General features: G+C 39.7%; 1 protein-coding gene across 3 annotated transcripts in view; it reads right to left on the reverse strand.

Moving 5' to 3' along the window:
* The window catches only part of prickle2b (prickle homolog 2b), a 164848-nt gene that overhangs the window by 133459 nt on the left and 6745 nt on the right, over positions 1-24644 (reverse strand). Inside the window, exon 1 of one of the 3 annotated variants that reach the window (XM_041192671.1) lies at positions 24063-24281. The exons of the other annotated variants lie outside the window; for them this stretch is intronic. The gene's annotated coding sequence lies outside the window, so the exon portion shown is untranslated. Of the gene's footprint in view, positions 1-24062; positions 24282-24644 lie in introns of those variants that run through there. 3 annotated transcript variants of the gene reach the window in all.

Raw genomic sequence — 24644 nt, forward strand, 5'->3', positions numbered from 1 at the left:
AACTCATTATCCAAACTCCAGATCCTAACTCAATTACTCTTTTGAAATGTAATGATTTCCAAGGTTAATGCAGAATGTGAAGAAAAGCTTCCAATGTTCAACAGTGAAAGGTATTTTCTAATATTTGAAGTGAGTCCAATGTTATGGCTAATTTCTCTACAAGCAATCTCAGTTGAGCAGGAAGACACTAGCAAATAATGCCCATGCTGGAAATATGAAACAAAAACAGAAATGCTGAAAATAGTGAGCGGGGCAGGTAACATCTGTGGAGAAAGAAATGACCTGCATTTCAGCTTCGATACTGGGGATTGGAGGGGTTCCCTTTTGAAGTTGGAAAATCTGGAAGTTTGGGTTTCCTGAACATCCTGCAGTCTATTATTAAATAATTTTCTATACGTTTTTTGTGGTCGCTCACAACCAGCCAGATTCATAAGCTAGAGGTCTGTCATGAGGGAATTCCTACAGCACCACACCTCAGTCAAGTTTGGCTGAAAGCAGGTGGGTCTAATGAGGGTAAAAACAAAATGCTGGAAAATCTCAGCAGGTCTGACAGCATCTGTGCAGAGAGAAACAGAGTTAATGTTTCGAGTCCGTATGACCTTTCTTCAGAGCTAAAGAGAAGTAGAAATGTGATGAATTTTATAATGTTTATGAGGGAGTGGAGCAGGTGAAGCATGATAGAAGGTCGGGATAGGTGGGAGCTAAGGAGAGATTGACAAAGACTAAAACCATCCTATGCTTAATATATGCAAAGAAAGAAAGAAGGGATAAAGGGAGGCAAGGAGATGAGACGATGGCATTGTGGTAATGTCACCGGACTAGTAATCCAGAGGCTCAGGCTAATGTTCTGGGCTCAAGGGTTAAAATTCTACCACAGCAGCTGATGTAATTTAAAATCAATTTAATGACCTGGAATTGAAAAGCTGGTCTCAGTAATAGTGACCACGATTTGATTGTTATACAAACCTATCTGTTTCACTAATGTCCTTTAGGGAAGGAAATCTGCTGACCTTACCTGATCTGACCTACATGTGACTCCAGACCCACAGCTATGTGGTTGACTCTTAACTTCCCTCTGAAATGGTGTGACAAGCCACTCAGTTCAAGGGCAATTAAGGACAGGCAACAAATTCTGGCCTTGTCAGTGACACCCACATCCCATAAAAGAATAAATAAGAAGGAAGAAGGCTGCATTCACTTCCTCAGGGTATTCCAAAACACTTCGTAGCCAATTCATTACTTCTGTAATGTTAATCATTGGTATTTTGTAATCAAATACAGCAGCCTATTTGAATATAGCAATGTCCCGCAAATAGTAAATGAATGAATTGATGAATGATTAGATCATCTATTTTGACTGTGTTGGTTTGGGGATGGATGTTAACCAGGATACCAGCAAACCTTCAAGGTGCATCAGTTTAATATCCCATCCAAAAGATGGCATCTCTGACTACTGCAGTGAAGTGTTAACCTAGATTATCTACTCATGTTGTGAAGTGAGGCTTCTGAATTAAAGGCAAGCTGCTACATTTGAAATTCTTAGCTAGGCAGCACTGTATTTGTGACTTAAAAAAAGAGTAAATCAGGCAATGTGGTTACATCAGCCAACAAGTCAAATGTGACTGAAAGTTTTGTATGTGGAGCCATTATGGGCTAAAGTCATAGTCAAGGTAGCAGCATGGTTCACATCACTTGGTAAAGGATTAGGTTTTAAAAATGGTACATTTCAGTAGCAGGTAAGTTAAAGTTCGTCATTAACAGTTTTACATTTTAACAATTAAAAGTCACTGTAACCTCTTTTCATTCCCTGGTAGCAATCATTGACAATTATATAAAGACTCATTACTGGTGTAGATAGTGTTTATGGTTATACATTGTATTAAGGAAATTAATTCTAATTAAAAACATAGATGAGCTTAAACACATTGGGCAGTATCTAATGAAGGCAACAGAGGTCTCACCCAGTGGCTGGAGAGCTGATGAGAGACCCGTGTCACCTCTTTTAGGAAAGGTCTACCAAATTAAATGCCCCCGGACAGCAGCAGGCCTTCCCCAGGATCAGGGCGGGCAGTTCTACCGAATGACAGTGCCATTGGGAGGCAGTGTCTGCTGCCAGTACAACACCCCACCCAAGGCTTAGTGCTGTATCATCATTGGATTCCAGGCCATAGGTGACTGATGGGGGAGGGTCACAGGGTGAGAGGAACGGTGTGAGGGTGATCAGCAAGGGCAGGTGGAGGGGGTCTCTCAGCAGGACCCCCTTCTTCCCGATGCCGAGTCCTCGATCAGACAGAGTGCTTTTGAACAAGGGTCACCCCACACTCCCAACCCCACCTCCGACTCCCCCGGGTGTCTGCAAGCAACCCAGACAGGGTTTGCTTGTTGTGTTCCCCACATAGTGAGCCCCTCCCCACACGCCGCTAGGTTAATACCACCGGCGGCAGGATGAGGCTCTTAAGTGGGCATTAATTGCCCACTTAAAGGCTTCAATTGATGGCATGGTGGAAAGGCTGTCCATGGGCCTTCCCACCACAGACTTAACTGAGGTGGAAGAGGGGAGGTGGCAGGGTCCCCACCCTCCCCCCTGATTAAATGGCCTCCCTGCCACCAAACTCATCATAGAGGAGGGAATTAAATACTGCCCACGATGTTAAAGTCAAACTGCGTGATGTCCAGCCAAACAGTTTTAGGGATATGACAAATGTTCAGTAGACATAAACATTTTTTGAAAGGGATCAGGGATTGCATTCTGAATAGCACACAGCTGCTTTAAGTTGTCAAGTTACAATGAAACAGAAAAAAATTGCAATTTAAGGATGTAAATGTTGATTACAGATTTAAAATTGGGGCTTGATTCTAAATATAATTGCACATTTTATTTGAATATACCTAGTCTCATTAACAAACTAAAGAAACCCAATACTGGCAGCAATACAAAGACAGACCATGAAAAACTCATAAAGATTGTTCTTTTACTTGATATTGAATTTTAGCCTGTATTTCCAGTGGAAGAATAAAGTAATGTAAATTAATGGAACATCTTCCTGGAAAATTCTAAGAAGCCCAACCCTTTTTGATAGCCAACTGCCTACCACTCCATCTACCATTCCTTATGTGGAATCTTTCTCAATGGTTTCCCAAAACATCTAGCATATTTCACTTCTTCATGACATCTGAGTATCTTTGAAATAATTATGTATTTAGATGACTATTCTTTTCCTGACTCAATATTGGCAGGTTACACAAAGTTTTCATTAACCACATCTCAAAATGATTTAAAGGATTTCCCAACAATTGATGTTAAACTTACTGGTCTACAGTTTCCAAGAATGTTTGTTAACCCTTTATTAAACCACATCGTTGTGCTAGCCATTTTCAATGATCAAGAATTTCTTCCAAATTTAGCAAACATCCAAAGAAAATTAAAATGAAATCAATATCAGTCCCGATCTAAAAGCCTCGTAAGTCTTGATTTTCCAATCTAGGAACAGTTTACACTTAATAGTTCGAAATTATATTTTGAAGTGATCAATTTTCCATGGTCAGCTCAGGAGGACAAAAGAATTTGCAATGGCTTTTAGTTATGCATTGGTCCAACTATAGATATGGATGAACTCAGGGTGACTGCGAGTAATGAGGATAGATAATTGCATCATGTGAAATTTGAAAGAATCAGGATATTTAAAAAGAGAGACAAAATTTCTGGAAGCTTCTGGAAAATCTCAAAATAATCTTAACCCATTAGCAGCCTTTCCCAAGGCTGATGGGGGAGGGGAATCTCAGAACTGAGACAAAATTGGAAGAAATGTAAGGTTTCAACCTTTTAGTGCCTGCTGAAATGGGAGTTGTGTTGCATTAGGTTGTTGTTTCAATGCCATTACATGACCCCATCTCCATAGTACTGCAGCAAAGCTGGCACAGCTCTGTAACTAATTCACTGATGCCTCACTGCAAAGGCAGCTCACCATGATCATTGCCAAGCAAGTTTCCAAAACATGAAGCTACAGTTGAGACCTTGAAGGGTGTAATAGATTTGGGTACACTATAATTGATCATCCTAGCATGTCTTTTTTTATGGAATCCTATTGAAAGTATACAACACTGTAACAGACATACTAAAGAAACAGAGTTATATTTTTAGCCCATGGCTTCATCCCCTCCCTATCTCTGAAATCTCCTCCAGCCCCACAACACTCTGTGACATCTGTACTCACCTAATTCTGGTTTCTTAAACATCCCCAATTTTAACTGCTCCACAATTGGTGGCTGTTTTTCAGCTGCTTAGGTCCAAGCTCTGGAATTTCCTTCCTAAACCTCTCCATCTCTACCTTTCTTTTCTCCTTTAAGATGCTCATTAAAACCTATCTTTATGACCAAGCTTTTTGGCCATCTGCTCTAATATTGCCTCTAACTGCCTTATAATGCACCTGTGAAGCACCTTACATTATTACATTAAGGGCACTATATAAATACAATTGTTCTTGGGAGGCATTGATATGTCTTGGTGCTGTGATCAGTTCTGGTGTCTCCCCTCCCCCAACCTGTACTAATAACTACCAAAGTGAGGAATGTTCACTCTGTCTGCAGATGTGAGTCTGCCTAGCGGACACAGAGCACTGCACGTGTAGTTTAATTTGCCGAGTATCCATTCACTGGTCCAACTTCTTCCAAGCAGCTCAGTTCACTGGTAATGATGTTAGAGGTTACAGAGAGTTAAAAGAAAAGGGCATAAAGGCTCACGGGAAACTAATGGCTGAATTTTTAATTACTTATACTAGGAGTTAGGAGGAGGAAGGGACCTGAAAGTCACAGTGAACATGGATGTCAGGAGACTCGCAACCTCATTATAAGTCATATGCCAACTGCCTCCTTGGAGTGGGCTGACAGCCTGCCTACTTTCTAGTCTCAGTTGAAGTCAGATGTGGGCAGATTGGAGGTGAGTTTGGATGAGTAAACTCATTGTTTTAGGCGTTAACATCCCCTACCCATCCCAAATCTGCCAATTTGTTTAGGTTAAAATATACCCCCACTCCACCCAAGCATCAGCAAAATACTGAAGAAAAACAGGCAAAAAATGGTTGAAATGCTTAGTTTCACATTACTGCATCCCTGAAGTAGATCTTGTATATTACAAAAAAACACAGACACACATGGATCAAATGGATACAACTATGATTGGATATCTTGGATAATAGGTGGTCAGGACATAGCATGCATGATATTTATGATTATTGTTTTCCTATCTTTCATCTTTTACCATCCGATGGGTTTTTAACATGCAATGATTACAATTTTTCACTGACCTCAATTCATTTACTGTATCTGCCTGCTGTATTAGTCATGGAATTTATCTTCTTGCCCTCTCCAATTTGTTGTTCTGTGTCCCCTCTAAAAGGCTCAGGGGGTTGGTACTTTGGCCTCCAGCTCATGCCTGATTTGACCAGGTTTCTGTTATTCTAGTTATTCCTTCTATCCATTGCCACAAACTTCCTGTATGTTCCAAGTTTTTACCTCCTTTTTATTTTCCCTTTTCCCCTACATTTGCTTAAAAGAGCTTTCCCTTATAGTCAATACACTGTTGTCATCAAGTTGCCTTCATGCCAAATAATAAGAGTAGCCAATAAAGTGAAAAACTAACAAACCCTTGCAATGTCACTTAATTTGAATTTTGAAATTTAAACTTGTAACTCTTCAAAGATAAATTTGTCTAGGAGCACTGACTCATAAGATTATTACAGATAAGAAAGGCCTTTCAGCCAATCATAGGTCATACATCTAAAGAAATCCTAATCCTTCTCCCTCCCATGTAGCATGATTCAATTTCTGAAATTAATCCATTGTTTTATCAGGAAACTTATTCCACACATTTATCAATCTTTTTTGAAGAATTTTCTAATTTTAGTCCTAAAATTACCTTTTACAGTCTGACTCTGTGCACCATAGTTGCATGTCAGTAGTTTCATTTTAAGATAATTAAGGTTAACTTCATTGATGCCTGTAACAAGCTAAATGAACAATTTCAGAAACTTCAGGGGGACTTTTCCATGCCCTTGGGGGTGGGGTTTGCAGGTACATTCCTGCCTCTGGCTGCTTTTCCAAAGGCGGATTGGCGCAGAAGTTGGGAATTTCCACATCTGAGGTGGGAAGCAACTGAAATAATTAAGGAGGCAGTTAAGAAGGATTTTCCCAGGGTAATCCCTCTTTCCCAATAGGGGAGAGGTCTCTGGCCATTGGAAGGTGACAGGATACCAGGAGGAACTGAATCTGTGAAACTAAAGCTGTGAAGGCATCGATCAATTGCACTGAAGAGCTGCAGATATGGCCAGGCTGCTTTGCAAAGCACTCCTTCTATCACTGCTTAAAAGGTGAGTGCCAACTGCTTGAAAGCATTTCACCTAAGCACCATTTCACCCACCCTCATTCTGCACTTTCTGCCGCCAATCTTCAGAGTGGCACAGAAGCAGATGATGAAACTATACGGTCCTCCTCTGCTGAGGGTCTAGGGCAGCTAGTTTTTCATTGCAACATGCTCCAACTGCACACTAGCAGTAGCATTAGCTGCCTTCTCCGTAGCCCCTCAACAGGGTGGAGAAGATGGTCACAGAAACTTAGGTGCAAGGAGTTGAGGCCCCCAATAGAGGACCAGCTATCCCAACGTGTGAGCACCAAAGCCTCATGAGGCTCAGCCTGTCATGGCAGATCGTTGATGACATCTTTATCTACATGGTGCAAGACCATCTTTCCAGTGGACTAGGCATTGCCAACAAGGTGCCTGTCACTGGAGGCCCACTCCCTGCATCCCACAACCCTACATCGTCAACTCTTGCAAGTCCTGTGATCTCTTCTCCTGCAATGAGGGAAAGCAGGGCAGTGGGAATTTTAGGAATGGCTTGTGTTCAAAGAAGTGAAGAACAGCACCTGTGTTTGGTGACTGTGAGGCATGGATGTGAGAGGGCAGTAGGCTGAGGGTCACTGGGAGTATTGGAATCTCAGACAGCCACAGGAGGTTCCTGAAGAGAGAGGAATGAATGGAGCTGCAAGGTATCTTGAACTGAATTGTGTTGTGCAGGAGAATGCTGTGCAAGAGAGAGTGTGTGGCTTGACATCTGATAGTGTCATGCCTTCCTGAGATCCTGAATCCTCCTGGTCCACTGACTCTGTTGACAGGCCACACAGCTCCTGCTCACTTTCTCAGCCCCTTCCATCCATGTCTGCTTATGAAGAAGGTGCCTTCTGCCTCCATTCCCTAGCTACCAACTTCATCCCTCTCCCTGGCAACAGTCTGAGATTAGGACAATCTGTCTGCAACCTTGGTATCGTATTTGATTCCGAGCAGAGCTTCAGACCTCATATTTGTGCCATCACTACAATTGCCGAGTTCAACCTCAGTAACATTGTCCAAACCTGTCTCAGCTCATCTGCTGTTGAAAAGCTTATTTATGCTTTTGTTACCTCTGGACTCTCAATTATTCTAACACAGTCCTGGCTGCTCTCCCACATTCCACCCTCCATAAACTGGAGGTCGTCCAAAACTCTGCTGCCATTGTCTTAACTCTCAGCAAGTACTGTTCCTCTTGCACTGTTGTGCTTGTTGAGATACATTGGCATCTGGTCAAGCAATGTCTTGACTTCAAAATTCTCACCCTTGTTTTCAAATCCCTCCATGGCCTTGCCCTTTCCTAACTCTGGAGTCTCCTCCAGCCCTGCAACCCTCAGTGGTATCAGTGCTCCTCTAATGCTGACCTCTTATGCCTTCCCAATCATAACTGCTCCACCATTGGTGGGCATGTCTTCAGTTGCATAGGTCCCAAAGCTCTGGAATTGCCTCCTGATACCTCGCTTTCCTCCTTTAAGACGCTCCTTAAAAACTTCCTCTTTGATCAAGCATTTGGTCATCTGACCTAAAATCTACTTATGTGACTTGCATATGACATGTTAGCAGAACAATGGATGACCTCAGCATTCCTGCCTTAATGAGACAAATATAGGCAGAGCATCAGATACAAATACATGACCCTTCCAAGTGTGCAACAAATGGCTGGATCCACTGCCCTGAAATGCACCAACACCTGTAACAGATTCATCTCATCACAGGGCAGCCTACAGAGCTTGGGGCCTGCAGAAACATCTGCAAATATTCCTTCCATTCATGAGAGAGCCTCTCTCCCCACCCCTCTACGAACTTTCCAGACACTGCAACCTTCCTTTGACTCTTCTGCTGCTCCTTTTCTGCCAGCACAAAGATCACGTAGAATGGAAGTTCCGTTGGAAAATTCATTGTGCATCCCTCCAATCCTAGTTTAATAATTCTCTTGAAATAGAATACTTCCAAAGGCTAATGCAGGGAAAGGATTATTTTTCTGACGTTGGTGCTATCTTCTTATAATTATGAAGTAATTATAGCACAGAAACAGGCTATTCAATCCAACATGTTTATACAGGTTTTTATGCTCCTTACAAGCCTCCTCTTCCCGCCCTTCTTCATCTAACCCCATCAATATATCCTTCTAATCCTTTCTCCCTTGTATGTTTATGTAGCTTCCCCTAAATGCAGCGACACTGTACACTTCATGTTCTAGTGGTAACAAGTTCTACATTCTAGCTATTCTCTAGGTAAGCAGGGTTCTCCTGAATTCCCTATTGGAACTACTATCTTATATTTATGGCCCCTAATTCTGATCTCACCCACAAATTGAAGCATCTCCTCTATGTCTACCTTATCAAACTCTTCCATAATCTTGAAGACTTCCATCAGGTCACATCACAGTTCTTTCAAGAGAAAAGAGCTCCAGGTTATTCAATCTTTATTGGTAAGTATAATCTCTCAGTCCTGGAATAATTTTAGTAAATCTATTTTGCACCTTCTCCAGTGCCTCAATATCTTTTTTATGATATGGAGACCAGAACTATTCACAGTACTTCAAGGGAGGGCTACTCATGGTTCTATACAAGTTTAACATAAGTTCTCTGCTTTTCAATTTCAATCTTCTAGAAATAAAGCCCAGTGCTTTGTTTGCTTTTTTTTAAAAAAAAAATGCTTTATTAACCTCTGTTGCTAATTCTAGTGATTTGTGTATCTGTACCCCAGGTTCATCTGTTCCACTGCCAATTTAGTTACATATTTTCCAAAAGGTATGTGGCCACCTTATTCTTCCTTCCAAAATGTACCACATTGCACTTATCTATATTGAAGTTCATTTGCAAGTTCATTAAATGTCTTTTTTGCATGTTGTCACAGTCCTCTTCTGAAGTAACTACACAACTTTATCAATTTTTGCTAACAAGAAACTACAATGATGCTTCCAAAATGCCCCCCATTTATCAATTAATCAGTCTTTCTACTAATTACAATGTATTGTCACAGATGATGATAATGACTGATTCAAAAATTCAGCTTAGCGTATAGTACAATGTGAACTTCAGTATCAACACTAGGGAGAACTGAAAACAACACCTGGCACCTTAAAGTGAAGGTAAATGATGGTTCCAAGTAGCCACTGCTCCCAAGTAGGTTTAAAAATAAACAGCCCATAAACAGCACTTATTAAAATGCAATTTTAAACTTTTCTTTAGAATGATATATGGAGAAACAGGATAGACAAAAATAGGACAAACTTAAATTTTCAATTTCTACTGTGACCATACAAAAAGGATTTTTATAGGAAGAAAAAGCACAAGCTATGAAACAGCTAACACTTCTAAGTTTGTTTAAAATGTTAGCTTTCTTCAAAATCGGATGAACAGCAATACATTATAAATTAATTTGCCTTGAGTATACAATTCTTCCTTACTCATTCCCCTTGTAGTAAAAAATCATCAGTTACATCAGAAAAAAGTAGCTTACTTTTATTGAATAAAATATAATGATGTGATATTGTCATTTACACTAAAGTAATTTAAAACTTGATTACCATATCATATCTTGGCTCCACTTTAATAACTCCAAATAGATTTTATTAGTGATGCATTTATGGCCACTTCCTATGTTCAATTTAAATCAAACTTTTTATCTAGTGGTTTCACTACATATTTAATCACAACATGTTTAGCATTATTTAATATTGTTTCTGTTGTAATATTATATTTTTCTCCTCATAACAGCCGTATTAATTTGAAATAATTTTGAAATGTATTTGAAGTATCCTGGATAATATATAAAATTTTATGGCCAGAATTTTCCCCTCATCGGGCATGCTCAGCAGGAACAGGCAGTCGAGAAGCCGACTGTGATCGGCTCCGCTCTGTGATTTCACGCAGGTGGGCCAATTAAGGTCCAACCTGCATGGATTGCGAGTGGCAGCGCTCAGCGCTACCTGTGCAGGTGGGGGGAGGAGGGAGTGTGGGCCTGGCGTGCAGTTCACGCATGTGGCGAAAGAGCGCTTCAATCTCCCTGAGGCATGGAGCTGCCTCAGGGAGATTGAAGCGCTTTTTAAAAAAATTAATAAAGACCATAAAAATTTAATAAAACATATCCCCTCATGTGACTGTGTCACATGAGATGGGACATGTTTTTAATTTCAAAGTAAAATTTTTATTTAATTTGTATTAACTTTAGGAAACCTCATCCTGCCCGTGGATGAGGTTTCCTAAAAATTGTAAAGGCCGCTTGGCCTTTTCGCTTGCAGGCAAACCGTTATGTTGGAAGGCAGTGTAAATTTCAAGTTAATTACCTTGTTAATGGCCTTAATAGGCCTTTCAATTATTGGTGGGTGCACAGCTGACATGGTGCACGGCCGCCGAATGAAATTTCGGACAAGTGCGCAATGACATCGCGACACACGCCCAACGTCACTGCATGTCATATTATGCTTGGGCGTGTCAGGCACATGCCTACACGCAGAACGTAAAATCCTGGCCTATAAAGAGCAAGAAGTTTTTTTAAAAATTTAGTCAGAATAGCATCCATTTTGCATGAGCTCTTTTAAATGGTACATTACCAAGTAATGCTCTCCCCATCTTTTCTACAAGGTCCTAAAATACATTTGAATTATAATACCCCTCCTATATTATATTAAAGCTTCTCAATAGGGTAACCAAATTAATCCCAAATTTAGCACACCTTTATTTTATTATCAACACCTAATGAAATCTGGAAGATTTCAATTTTGAGCGATACTTAATAACTATCAACTGGAACTTTAGCAAATCTACGACAATTTCCCAAAATGAACAAGAATTCTCATTGAATGATCTCCAAACATCCAAATGGGAAGTGAAAAGCACCACCCCGATCGGTCAAATATTGGACAGTCTCCCCACTGCCGAAAAACATGGGAGTAATGTTAAGTAATCCACCAGTTAGAAAATGGACAGGATTGGGAGCAATGCTGGTTTTACATCATGTCTGATTTTAATAATGGCCATGGTGTAAAGTCAGTGTTCTGCCTGATCCACTGGGTTTTAACTTGGAAATTCAGATAAAAATTACCCCTGTTGTTTCTTGGAACAGGCAACAAAAAAAGAATGGGGGGAAACAAATGTTGGCTGATCAGGAAATCTCTGGGAAACTCCTTTATCTCTCTAATGCAATCATCAGGCTCTAGGAAACTGCTATTACACAAATACCACCTCAATCTAAATTAACTAGCCATCTACTTGACAATGCCCTCTTCCCTCAGGAATTTGTGAAGATACAGTAAGTCTTCACTTAAAATTGTAGTTGCATTTTGTAAAAGTGCAACCTTAAGTGAAACAAACTTTTAATGAAACAACTTTTAGTGAATCAGATTTTCTCATTACAACCAATGTAAAAGCTGTAGTTAGGTTCTGTAGGACCCATCTCATCAGAAAAAAAAACATTAAAACATTATACCCTGTAGGTTAAAATACTTTACATTGTTAAATTCCTATAAACAGGTAAATGAAACAGCATCCTCCTGGTCATAGAGGTTCCTGCTCACTGATACTCTGTACTTCCCTTTTGCTACCTCTCCTGTTCCCCGACCCTCCTGGTTCCCGCCAATCCTGCTTGGTGAACCTCCTGCTTGCCATGCATCCTGCTCCCTGACCCTTCCTCTCACTGAATCTCCTGCTCCCCACCTCTCGCGCTTGCTGCTTCTCTCCCCAAAATCCTCGCTGTGAGCGCGGGCTCTGGAGATGATTGGCAAAAGGCAGGAAGATCAGCTGTGACTTGCAGGAAGTAAGCTGCAAGCTGGAGGGGCAGCGAGAGGGTCAGGGAGCTGGAGAGGCCACAAGGCCTCTCTGGTCGGCAGTGACCAGGAGGGTCAGGGAGTGGGAGAGGCCACAAGGCCTCTCTGGTCGGCAGTGACCAGGAGGGTCAGGGAGCGGGAGAGGCCACAAGCCAGACCGTCGACGAGAAGGAATGTCAGGCTTCCGGAGAGATGGCTCTAAAATGGTGTCGATGGGCCACGTGATCCTATATTAGACCCAGCATGATATGGCTTTAAAATGAAACTCTCAAAGCTAAACACAAATACGGACCCCATTAACTGACTGACATTAAAGAGGAACGACATCAATTGAGGCAACTTAAAACATGGACTTACTTAAAGGGCACCCATATGCCAAGAATTATTTTTTTTAAATATTTAGCATGCTACCAAACTTTGAATTCAGAGGGCATTTCTAACTCTTTGCCAATGGTTCTTATAAGCATGAGAGCTAGACTTACATTCCTGGTCCATTTCAAATAGCTTTTTTAGTGAACTCTATCCAAGCCTTTCATAATTTTAATAACTTGAATCATATCCAGTCTAAGCTGTTAATAGTATGTTAATTATATTGTTAAGGTATCCTGGTGAAGGGCACTGTTTAAATACATCATTAGAGCACTTATAAAGAAAGGCTGCTGGGAAACTGGGTTAGTAGGTAGGAGGCAGACATATGTAATGCTGCATTCTGTAAATAAAGGGACTGTCAAGAAAAGGATTTGCATCTAGTTTCATACTTTACCATCCGGCCACAGATCTATATAACATAACCCTGCACTTCTCTAAAGTAAATAACCCTAACTCTTAGAGCCTCTCTTCATAAACAAGTGACCTAAGATTTGGTATCATCTCGGTTGTCCTTCTTTTCACACACTCTAGAGCCTTAACAATCAGTCAAGTGCTGGGACCAAAACTGGACACAAACCCTAATATCAACGTTTTATGCTGCCAAGTGCAGAAACACTCTTTTTGCAATCAATTGTTCTAGCAAAACAATCCAGCACACTATTCGTCTTCCCAAAACTCAGGTTTAGTGCACTAAAAAAAAATTAACAAGTAATCAACTACTGCTCCTCAAGTTCCTTTAATGAACTTCTATTAATGGGCATAACTGCATATTATAAACATACTTGTAGTTTCTTAGTCCCATACAAACAACTGCATTTGTTCTCATTAAATTACATCTACAAAAGACTGATTCATTCATCCAATTTAGCCAAATCCAATTCACAACATAGCGATATGCTATCTATTACAAAGTCCCACATACGTCAGCTAAGTAAAAAATCAGCCCAAAGTATTGATTTTTACTCTTTGGTGAGGATGCAGCCTAGCAAGTGGCCAGTTACATCTGGGAGTGGTAGCAGAGTGACTTGGCCAATCTTCATAAATGGACCTCATTAGCAGGCTACTTACCGACCAAAATGGAAAGTGGACAGCAACTGCCTGGTCATTAAAATTGGATGCTTCGGAGAATATTGCCAGGCCAGGCACTTGCAGGAACCATCTCCAGCAGAAGTGAATTAGAGGAGATCAGCTGAAAAATCACAGTAACTTGGGGGTGTGAGTTGGAGAGTGAGGGGTGCAGAGGAGAAATCCAAGGGCTACTTTTGGGGCCTGGGGGGCACTCCTGCTTGCTGACCCATAAGAAAACCCCAAATACATTATTTTAAAAATCTACCCCATAGGGTCCTCTTGCTTCCAATGCATGTTGTGTCTGTTAAATACCATTATTACATATTTATTAATTTTATCTCCCCAATCTCTCCTGTGTCCTCTTGGACATCAAGTCCCATGCACCTATCACCTCCATCCTCGCCAAGCACCACTGGATGGTCATTTCCCAGGATATTGACTTCAATGTTTTGGCTTATATTGTCCAGTCATCTGACTTGAGATCTGCTTACCATATTCAGTATAGCCATCAGAGACCCATCCTTCAGCATCACCTCCCAAAATCATCCCGCCTTCCCATTTTTCTCCCTTGCTTTAGAAGCCTCCTCAAGACTTCTCCTTATGATGTTCCATGAACAATGGATGACAGGTAAAGATCTTCAATCAGGCTGGTTTCTGTGCAGGGATCCTCCTGGGAAAAAGATGTGTGTTATGGAGACAAAAATACACACCATGTGTATCCAACCATACTCCTTCCCATCACTTGGAAAGTTTGCCCCAGTCACGACTGGGACCACTGCACACATACTTGAGATGCCGAAGCCTTTCAAAGGGTGCAGAAGAGGGATTTACTATAATGGTACCAGGGATGAGGGACAATGTTAAGAGGAGATTTGAGACAGGTATTCAAAATTCTGGCTCAAACACATGCATGGTTTCAATAGAGCAAATACGGATAAACCATTTCCAGCAGTAGAAGGCTGGTAAGCAGAGGACATAGATTTAAGGTGATTGTCAAAAGAACCAGAGGCGATATCGAGAAACACTCTTTAATGTAGCAAGTTGTTGTGATGTGGAATGCATTGCCCGAAAGGAAATTGGGTAAATACTTGAAGGGAAAAAAATTTCATGGCTATGAGAACAGAGCAGGGAATGGGATTAATTATATAGATGGACCAAAGAGTCGGCACAGGCACAATAGGCCTCCTTCTGTGCTGTATCACTCTTCTATCATTACCTAGGCCTTAGGTAAAAATAGCTGGCATGATCTTGTGGATCTCTTTGCCTCTGGCAATTAAAAACTGCTGTTGCCAAGAACAGATATAAATGAAGTGGGTATGTCCTCTGCTCCATGTTAACTGCCCCTTGCCCAGTTTCCAACAGAAAGGGGAGGGGGCATTAAAATCTACCACAGAATATCTATTTAGTTCAGCAGCCTTTTCCTTATTTTGATATACAACCTACCCTGACAAGCTACTCAAAAGATCAATGCTTCTTTGATAGTTCGCTGCCACCTAACATGGAAGAAAAATAAATTAAGATTTCTGTAGTGTCTTATCGTTATCATAGTTTTAGGATAACCAATTCAAGAACAAAGAACAAAGAAAAGTACAGCACAGGAACAGGCCCTTCGGCCCTCCAAGCCTGCGCCGATCATATTGCCTGTCAAACTAAAACATTTTGCACTTCCGGAGTCCGTATCCCTCTATTCCCATCCTATTCATGTATTTGTCAAGCTGCCTCTTAAACACCACTATCGTACCTGCTTCCACCACCTCCTCTGGCAGCGAATTCCAGACACTCACTACCCTCTGCGTAACAAACTTGCCCCGCACATCTCCTCTAAAGTTTTCTCCTCCCACCTTAAATCTATGTCCCCTAGTAATTGACTCTTCCACCCTGGGAAAAAGCTTCTGACTATCTACTCTGTCCATGCCACTCATAATTTTGTAAACTTCTATCATGTTTCCCCTCAATCTCTGTCACTCTAGTGAGAACAATCCGCGTTTCTCCAACCTCTCCTCATAGCTAATAACCTCCAGACCAAGCAGCATCCTGGTAAACCTTCTCTGCACCCTCTCCAATGCCTCCATATCCTTCTGGTAATGTGGCGACCAGAATTGCACGCAATATTCCAAGTGTGGCCTAACCAAGGTTCTATACAGCTGCAGCATAACTTCCCAGCTTTTATACTCAATACCCCTGCCGATGAAGGCAAGCATGCCATATGCCTTCCTGACTACCTTATCCACCTGTGTTGCCACTTTGTGGCCTATGGACCTGTACACCCAGCTCCCTCTGCCCGTCGATGCACTTAAGGGTTCTGCCTTTTGTTATTGCTTTTGAAGTGTAGTCACTTGTTAGTAGGCACAGAGATTAAATATCATCTCCAGCTCTTTATTAATCACTAAATCTAATAAATTCTCATTTTTGGCATTGTTGATAAATACCGGCTTAGGCAGCAAATAATTACTTCTTAACTCCATCTTCATTTAGTGGTAATGTATTGGACCTTATAACAGAAGTTAAAATCCCTCTGGATAATGCTAAACAATTCTGCCGCTCTAAATTTGTTCACAATGTTCCTTGTCCTGCTCTACCTACAGCTATGGTAGGAAGGGGACAAATAACTGCAGAGTTTACTTGAGCAAAACATTGTAAAATTCTTCAGGTCTGAAGGTGCTGTATAAATGCAAGGTCTTTATTTCTAATGTTCAGATGAAAATAGCCACTTGCCAATTAAATGCAGATAACCCACAAACATAAATTAGCCTGTCAGAATATAAATCTTCATGGAAAGTGATGTAGCAAGACATTAGGGGCAATCAAAAATGCTAACAGTTTTAAATGTGGTGACTCAATTCTGAGGACACACTAGCAAATTACAATGCATCAATTGCCTTTGTCTCGGGATATTAGCATTTTAGCAATGGGCCATAATTTGTTGTAGCAGGGCATCAAATGACATCTGCCAGAGTCATATTCGAGTTGTCCTTGCATGTAGGTTTTAAAATCACGGCAAGTTGCTGAAATGCTAGCAGATAACATCACAGTGAGGGCAACAGGGGACCTTGGTGAAAAGAGCAAGCAACTGTGTATCTTCTTAACCAATCAGGTTGAAAGACTGTGAAATCAACAGCCCAAGGACTGAGGAGGAAGTATAAATTAGAATGAGTGAATTCAATGCAAATACAGCAACTTCATTAGATTAGAATATAATTCAATGGTGAGGCCAACACGATGCTGTTTTTTTTAAAAGGTTACAGTGGATCGACTCAACATTTGACAGCAACTTTTGGATATTTCAGTTTAACTGCAAATCTGTCCCTTGAGTTGCTGTATCATTTGCACAAGTGACATCAGCCTCATACTCTGACAGCAAATTATGGCACTAATATTAAAAGATTTCAAAAATAGTTACGCACACTGAATATATTGAATACGCTGATTAATAGCAGCCATCAGCGATACTATTAGTCAATTATCCTATTAGTAGATGTCATCTATTAGCTTTGAGCATACATATTCCATCTTAGGTAATGTCATTGTGGTTAGTCAAAGCAGGTCAAAGATATAAACTTAATGGAGACAAAAAGCTTAACTGGGATGTTATTTCCCCAGCATATAATTTATACCAATTGGAAAAGTTTTCCATTCTTTACAAATTTTCATTTGGTTATTCTGCGGAGAAACCATTTGAGCTGTAGGGACTATGAATAAACATATAAAGTCTTTCAGTTACAGTTGATATGAAAAACGTAACTTCAAATTGCTTGTGACAGTTAAGATTTGTTTTAATTTATTTTTCTTGCCCATTTTCTTCCTTTCTCTCCTGAAGGAACAGTCCTGCATTACAACTGAGCCCAATCCTGTCTTCATCTGATCCCCAATTCAACAGGGGTTACTGGATAGTAATCATGAGCATGAGCTTTGGCTAATTTTTACCCTATAATGCAGAGATGCTGATTGTATAATCACTATTGCATGATGGCTAGCTTGAAGCACATCAAGGATCAAACCAGACGAGATTTCAACCTTGGATGACCTTGGTATGTATGACTCAGGAATGATAAAAGGGATGGAAACAAATATTTTATATTTACAGTTCCTGAAAATTGCATTTTGCAATCATCATATTGGCCCAGAATTTCCTGAAAATTGCCACCACAGTAACGCTATATTGATGGCATGCACCATTATTGTAGCACAGAAGTTGAGGAAATTTTAGCATAAGTGACAAAGGCCACTACTTATGTCGCTTCATAGTTTTCTTGGATTTCTGCATTGCTTCTCCAAGATAAGACCATAAGACATTGGAGCAGAAATTAGGCCATTCGGCCCATCGAGTCTGCTCTGCCATTCAATCATGGCTGATAAGTTTCTCAACCCCATTCTCCCGGCTTCTCCCCGTAACCTTTGATCTCCAGTGAAGACTGCAAAATGAAATCACTTTGTCCACAGTAAAATCAGTGGCAACTGTCAAATACCTGAAGTAATGCCATGTTGGTCAGTTTGATCACTGCTGTCATTTAGATTTTGAAATAATGAAGTTTGTGGTTCCTGGTTGTGATGTTTTCACAGCCCATTGTTCCATCACTATCTGCTGTAAAGAGTCTGTTTTATATAACCCCAGGCTGTCCATGTAAAGTACGTTCATGCAATTTCAAGTATCAGAAAGTAAATCAAGTTTCTGCTTCCCTTTTAAGTATCAATTTGAGCACAATATCTGTTAGAATTATTACAATTATAAAGGGATACTTCCACAATATATTGGAGCATCAATGCAGTCTGTAGTTTCCAGGCATATTCACTTTCACAGTTTTAAATTAGTTTCAATCAATTAAACTAAAGCTCTGAATCTATCAGTAACTTTTTGAACAAGTACCTTTAATGGAAACAAAATGCTGTGACCAAGCAAGTTTTAAAAAGTTTTCATTGTGTAAATGTTAATAACTGCATGACCCTTAGGTCCTTTGTATCTGATTTTACTCCACATAATTACATTTTCAATACCAATGGTATCACTGGAATTGATTGTTGGCAGGAAGTTCATTATATTTTGTATTGATTTATGAAGGAGTCTTGATAAAAGGTCGGAAAAGGTGTTTTCCTAATATCCTCGTGGAAATTGTAGTGCCAAAGCAATAGTGGGCCAATAATCTGACTCCACAAAGTGTTGATGCTCTTGCAATGAAATGATCAAATATTGTCAGTTAATTGGAGCAATCTTTGCTAAATGTGATAAATGTATTTATAATTTCAAATGAGGTATCCATTGGAGTTTAGAAAAATAAGACATGATCGTATTGAAACATATAAGATCCTGAGGGGACTTGATAGGGTGGATGCTGTGAGGATGTTGCCCTTCTGAGAAAGACTAGAACTAGGGGACACAGTTTAAAAATAAGGGGTCTCCTATTTTAAGACAAAGATGAGATTTTTTTTCTCTGAGGGTCATTAGTTTGTGGAATTCTCTTCCCTAGAGATCAATGGAGGCAGAATCATTAAACATTTTTAAGGCTGTGTTAGATTCAAGACTCCCTTGACAAGGGAGTCAAAGGGCATAGGCAGTAGACAGGAAAGTAGAGTTGAGGCCACAATCAGATCAGCCAGGTTCTTATCAAATGACGGGACAGGCACGGGGGTCTGAATGACCTATTCCTGCTCTTAATTTGTATGTTCACACATACTTATCTCTTTCAGGTTTAATGTCTGCTACGACTTCAATAACTTTTTCTTCAATGACTCATTAATAAAGGTTAAAAATCAATTCCTTCTCTAAAATTAGTGCCTTCTTATACCAGGATGAGGCCAAGTTTATTGCAATGAACAAAAAATAAAACAAATAGTACAGCAATGAAATCAACAAAAATCAATCTTTCACCAAAATGGCCTTAACCACCTATGAACATTATCATTCCAATTGCCAATGGCTGCACCATTCTTGATTCATCATTATTCTTGCAATGGCGTACTCTAATTAGATTTCCAGTAAATTGTGGCATGAATTTGCCACAGGAGAGACAACGATTTAACTCATGGCATTGGGCACTCATTTTGCTGTTCCAGGAAGTTGTGGGTTGTCCATCACTTACTATTTTGAAACAATTTGTATATATGCCTTCTAATTGCATTCACATTTTGATTATATGCAGTAGGTCTAACAAACTTCCATAGAAATAAATCAATTATTAGATGGGCCACAGCTTACAGATGCCGAATAAGTTAAATTCTGTTTATTACATGGTCTTCTGAAACTTTTGCTGTTGCTTTCGGCGTTCTATTCTGTGATCTCTTGTATTCATAATTAAGGCTGCTGAATAAGTCAAAAAAACGTTTTCATTATCTGGATTACAGGAAGCTTCTGGGAATTTTAGTATTGTACTGGGGTTTGCATTCTGCACTTTCAAACATTTTTCTGCAAACACTGCAAATTAGTGGTCTTGGCCAATACTAGTGTTAGTCATTATTTATAGAAGGTCAAGTAAGTAAAAAACATCTATATGATTATCCAAAATATTGGATGCATTTTAGAAGATGAAGGAATGACATTTCTATACTCAACAAAGTCCAATGCAATTTCAGTGACTGCACCCCAATACCTTTTCCTTCAAGTTGTGTGTTTAAAATCATGACTGAGCTGGACAGAGTAGACTGGCAGAAAGGTCAAGGACCAGGGGACACTGATTTAAGATGAATGGCAAAAGAACCAAAGATGGCACGGGGAAAATCTTTATTACCCAGTGAATGATTAGGATCTGGCATGAAGTGTCAGAGAGACTGTTTATTTTTATCTAATCATAGGATGCGAGGATCGCTGGAAAGTCCAGTTTTTCTTTCCCATCCCTAACTGTCCTTGAGAAAGTGGTGGTGAACCACCTTCTTGAACTTCTGTTGTTCATGTGATGTAGGTACATCCAGAGTGCTCTTAGGAAGTTGGTTCAGGTTTTTGACCCAATGACAGTGAAAGAATGGCAAAAATTCCAAATCAAGGTGGCGTGTGGTTTTGAGGGGAACTTGCAGGTGCTGGGGTTTCCATGAGTCTGTTACCATTGTCTACTGGGTGGTACAGGTCAAAGATGTGGAAGGTGCTGTCAAAGGAGGCTTGGTGAGTTGCTGCAGTGCATCATGGAGATGGTGGAGGGAATGAATGTTTAAGGTGAGGTGCCAATCAAGTGGGCTGCTTTGGCCTGAATGGTGTCAAGTTTATGGAGTGTTGTTGGAACTGCATTCATCCAAGCAAGTGGAGAGTATTCCATCACACTCCTGACTTGTGCCTTGTAGATGGCGGATGGGCTTTGGAGAAGCAAGATATGAGTGACCTGCCACAGAATTGCCACTCTCTGACCTGCTCTTGAAGCCACAGTAACTATATGGTTGGTCATTTAAGTTTCTAGTCAATGGAAATTGCCAGGATGTTGATGGTGGGAGATTCAGCAATGGCAAAGTTGCTGAAAATCAAGGGGGATGATTAGATTCTCTCTTGTTAGAGATGGTTATTGCCTGGCACTTGTATGGTGTGGATGTTACTTGCTACTTAACAGCTCAAGCCTAAATGTTGTCCAGGTCTTGCTACATGTGGGCACAGACTACTTTAGTGTCTGAAGGAGTTGCAAATGCAGATCATTCAATTCTAATCATCACTGAATATCCCCACTTCTGACCTAATGATTAAGGGAAGGTCATCAATGTGGTGGAGGCAGATTCAACTGTTGCTTTCAAACCAAAATGGATAATTATCTGAACAGAAAGAAAACCGTAGGGCTACAGAGAAAGGGCGGAGAATGGGGCTAGCCAAGTTGGTCTTACAGAGACCTGGCATGTACACAAAGGGCCCCCTTCTGTTCTGTAACCACCCAATGACTTTAAGTGTGTTCCCTTTGCGGGCTGTGTTAATCTGACAATATATTGTAGGTTTAATCATCAGTTCAGTTAAAACATGCTGAAAATATCCACATGGCCAACTTTCTGCAGCTGGTGTCATAGCTATTGCATATTAACACCCTGAAAAGTGATATTCTCCAACAACACTGCAACAATTTTGTCCAGTTCATTAAACAGCCATATTTCCTCCTTTAAATTATCAATATCAGGATGCTTGGAGATATTGCTTGCAGTTAATCTGTCAACATTTCAGGTCAATGATCTTTTGCCAAAACTGAACAAGGTTAGAGATGTGAACAGGTTTGTGAGTAATTATACAAACCGTGGAGATTTGGGGGTTGGGGGTTGGTGGGGAAGTGAAAGAACTAAAGAGCAGGCCCTCTACAATTATCTTCAGTTTCTTGTTCCATTACTATGTTCTTCTGTCTTGCACTATCATCCCATTTGTTATTTAATCTCTCATGCCTTCCACCCAGTCTTAAAACCTACCCTTTTGCTCAACCCCACCTTTGTACTTGCTTAAAATCATTTACATCTCTAATATTTTCCAGTTCTGACAAAAGGCCATCGATCTGAAATCTTATGTTTCTCTCAACAGATGCCACATGACATGCTGAGAATTTTCTGAGTTTTTAGTTTTTATTTCAGATTTCCAGCACCTGCAGTATTTAGTTTTTGAAAACAATATTTATAGGAACATATATAGAAACAGAGGACTTAGAAGCAGGAGTGGGCCATTCAGCCCTTCAAGCCTGCTCTGCCATTCGATAAAATCATTAGCTGATCTGATTGTGGTCTGATTTTATTTCAGTTTCTAATTATTTGCTGTACCTGCATACTAGCCATTTGTGATTCATGTACCAGGTCACCCAGATCCCTCTGTATCACCAGGTTCTGCAATCCCTCTCATTTAAATAACATACTGCTTTTCTGTTCTTCCTGCCAAGGTGGACAAGTTCACATTTTCCCACATGACACTCCTGCTAAAAATCTGCCCACTCACTTAACCTATCTATATTCTTTTGTAGACTATTTACCTCGTCTTGACAACTTACTTTCCTACCTATGTTAATGCCATCAGCAAATTTAGCTACCGTACATTCAGTGCCTTTATCCAAAATTTGTTCTTTAATGAAGCCATTAAAAATACTGCTGCAAAAGTGGATAATATCAAATTTATAGCTGTCCTGAATTATACATCAATGTAGAACCATCAGATTGCTTTCTTCGGGACCTTGAGGCAACTATAAAAATAGAAAATGAGTGGACTGCTTTAAAACGTAATTCTATTACTGTTCATAACAATTCTTAATTACTAATATGTTCACATTTAATTATGGCACTAACTTAATTTATACTTAACATGTTACAAAAGGTTTCTCCATAATGATTTTAATTTCTTTTTGCACTCTGTGTTAATTTGTTAAATGAAACGGAACCATTTAAGACTGTATTTCCACAGCAAATCAGAGTTTTAAGTGCTAAGGAATGGGATTAAATTTAAACTGATGCCACTACGCTTGATCACCTTAATAGTCAGATTTATCCATTGTCTAAACAACTTTTATTTTTCAGGTTATAAAATTGAGTCAGAGACATGCGAGACATTGTATATTGGCAGTTAATAAACAGTAATAGTTTGCGTCATATTCACTAACAGTGATAACAAGAATCACCATAAAGAAGTACACTTAAGTATTCCAGAAACGTAAGCCTTTTTAAATGATACCATAAACATCCTGACACTACTTCAAACAAAGTCCTGTCAAGGTCATTCCCTTACTTTAACACTTCCTGAATACTAATATATTAATAAAATCCCTTTCTACATTGTGCTGTTGAAGTGATTATCTGCCACTAAAAGGTTAAGTGGCACATAAAATAATATATTATACTATAAATCAAAGAGTACACAAAACTTTAAAGATGTAGCTGTTGGCGCAACTTGTCAAGATTCAGGGTTCCACATAGCTACCTTAAGAATTGATACAAAACGTAAGAAACAATGCTCGTGGAAATTGTTTATGCAGCTAAACTGTGCTGTGAACAACATGGCTGTCGTTGCCACAGCATGGTGATGATTTTACTATACATTAATTCGAATATTTCAATGCTCTTGCATGGAATTTTCAGAGCTAATGTCATTTTATGGTAAATTCTATCTTATGCTTAATTAAAATAAAACCCTCTATAATTTGCACACACTAGGGACCTACAATGGCAGAATAAGAACACGTATTATTTAGTTCTACAGCATAAATGCAAAAAATTGATAATTCCTCTGGATCCACCAAATATCTAGAGAAACTGCGTTGACAAACTAAATACTGATTTAATTGAAATATTAAAACAGCTAAAAGAAAACAAGATAACCTACAATCTGAAGTGTACTAAATGAGAAAACATTACATCTAACATTAGTAGATAGACACCATTGCTTCATTATAAAAAGCAAAAACAATTAAACACTTGTAGTCATTATTAATCAGAATGCTAGATTGTACAATAAAAACATAGCATCAAAAAAGGGACAAACTCTAAATAAGAAAGACAGGAACAAATGCAGAACTACCAGACAGAAAACTGTGCCGGAATGATTACTGAATCACTTACAGTACTCAAAAGGTCTTTCTATTTATCTCCATTTCTGTGGGCTGAGATACAGTCATTTGGGAATGGTAATCTAGCTACATCCGTAACTGTGTAGATTCTTGCAAATTCAGCTTTATCAAAGCTTAAACATAATATGAATGCAAAAGAATAAATGCATTCCATCACATTAACAATACTCTTATTTTTCTTCTAGCTGTGCTAGCTTTAAATATTTTGGATTTGCATAACGTTTGTTTGGATCTCAGAATGTCTGCATCATCGGTGATGCAGTCCTTTGCACCAAATATATTTAAGAATGATTTGGAACATTCTGCTTTGCATCTGTGCCTTTATTTTCCTTTCAGCAGGCTCCCCACAAGGCCATTAACATACCATCATACTTGCCTTATGTGTGAAAGGCAGGCTTGCTAATTACTGGGCTGTGATTCTTACAAAACCAGAGAGCAACATTTTGTTCTTCCGGCTGTAACCACTTCAGCATGTAAAACGATGGCCTGACAAATTTAGATATTCGAAGGGAATGGGGAAGAAAAAAACTATTGCTACAGAAATTTGTATGCATTATCATAATGAACACTTATT

Source organism: Carcharodon carcharias, chromosome 7 (genome assembly GCF_017639515.1).
Source record: "Carcharodon carcharias isolate sCarCar2 chromosome 7, sCarCar2.pri, whole genome shotgun sequence".
Lineage (NCBI taxonomy): Eukaryota > Metazoa > Chordata > Chondrichthyes > Lamniformes > Lamnidae > Carcharodon > Carcharodon carcharias.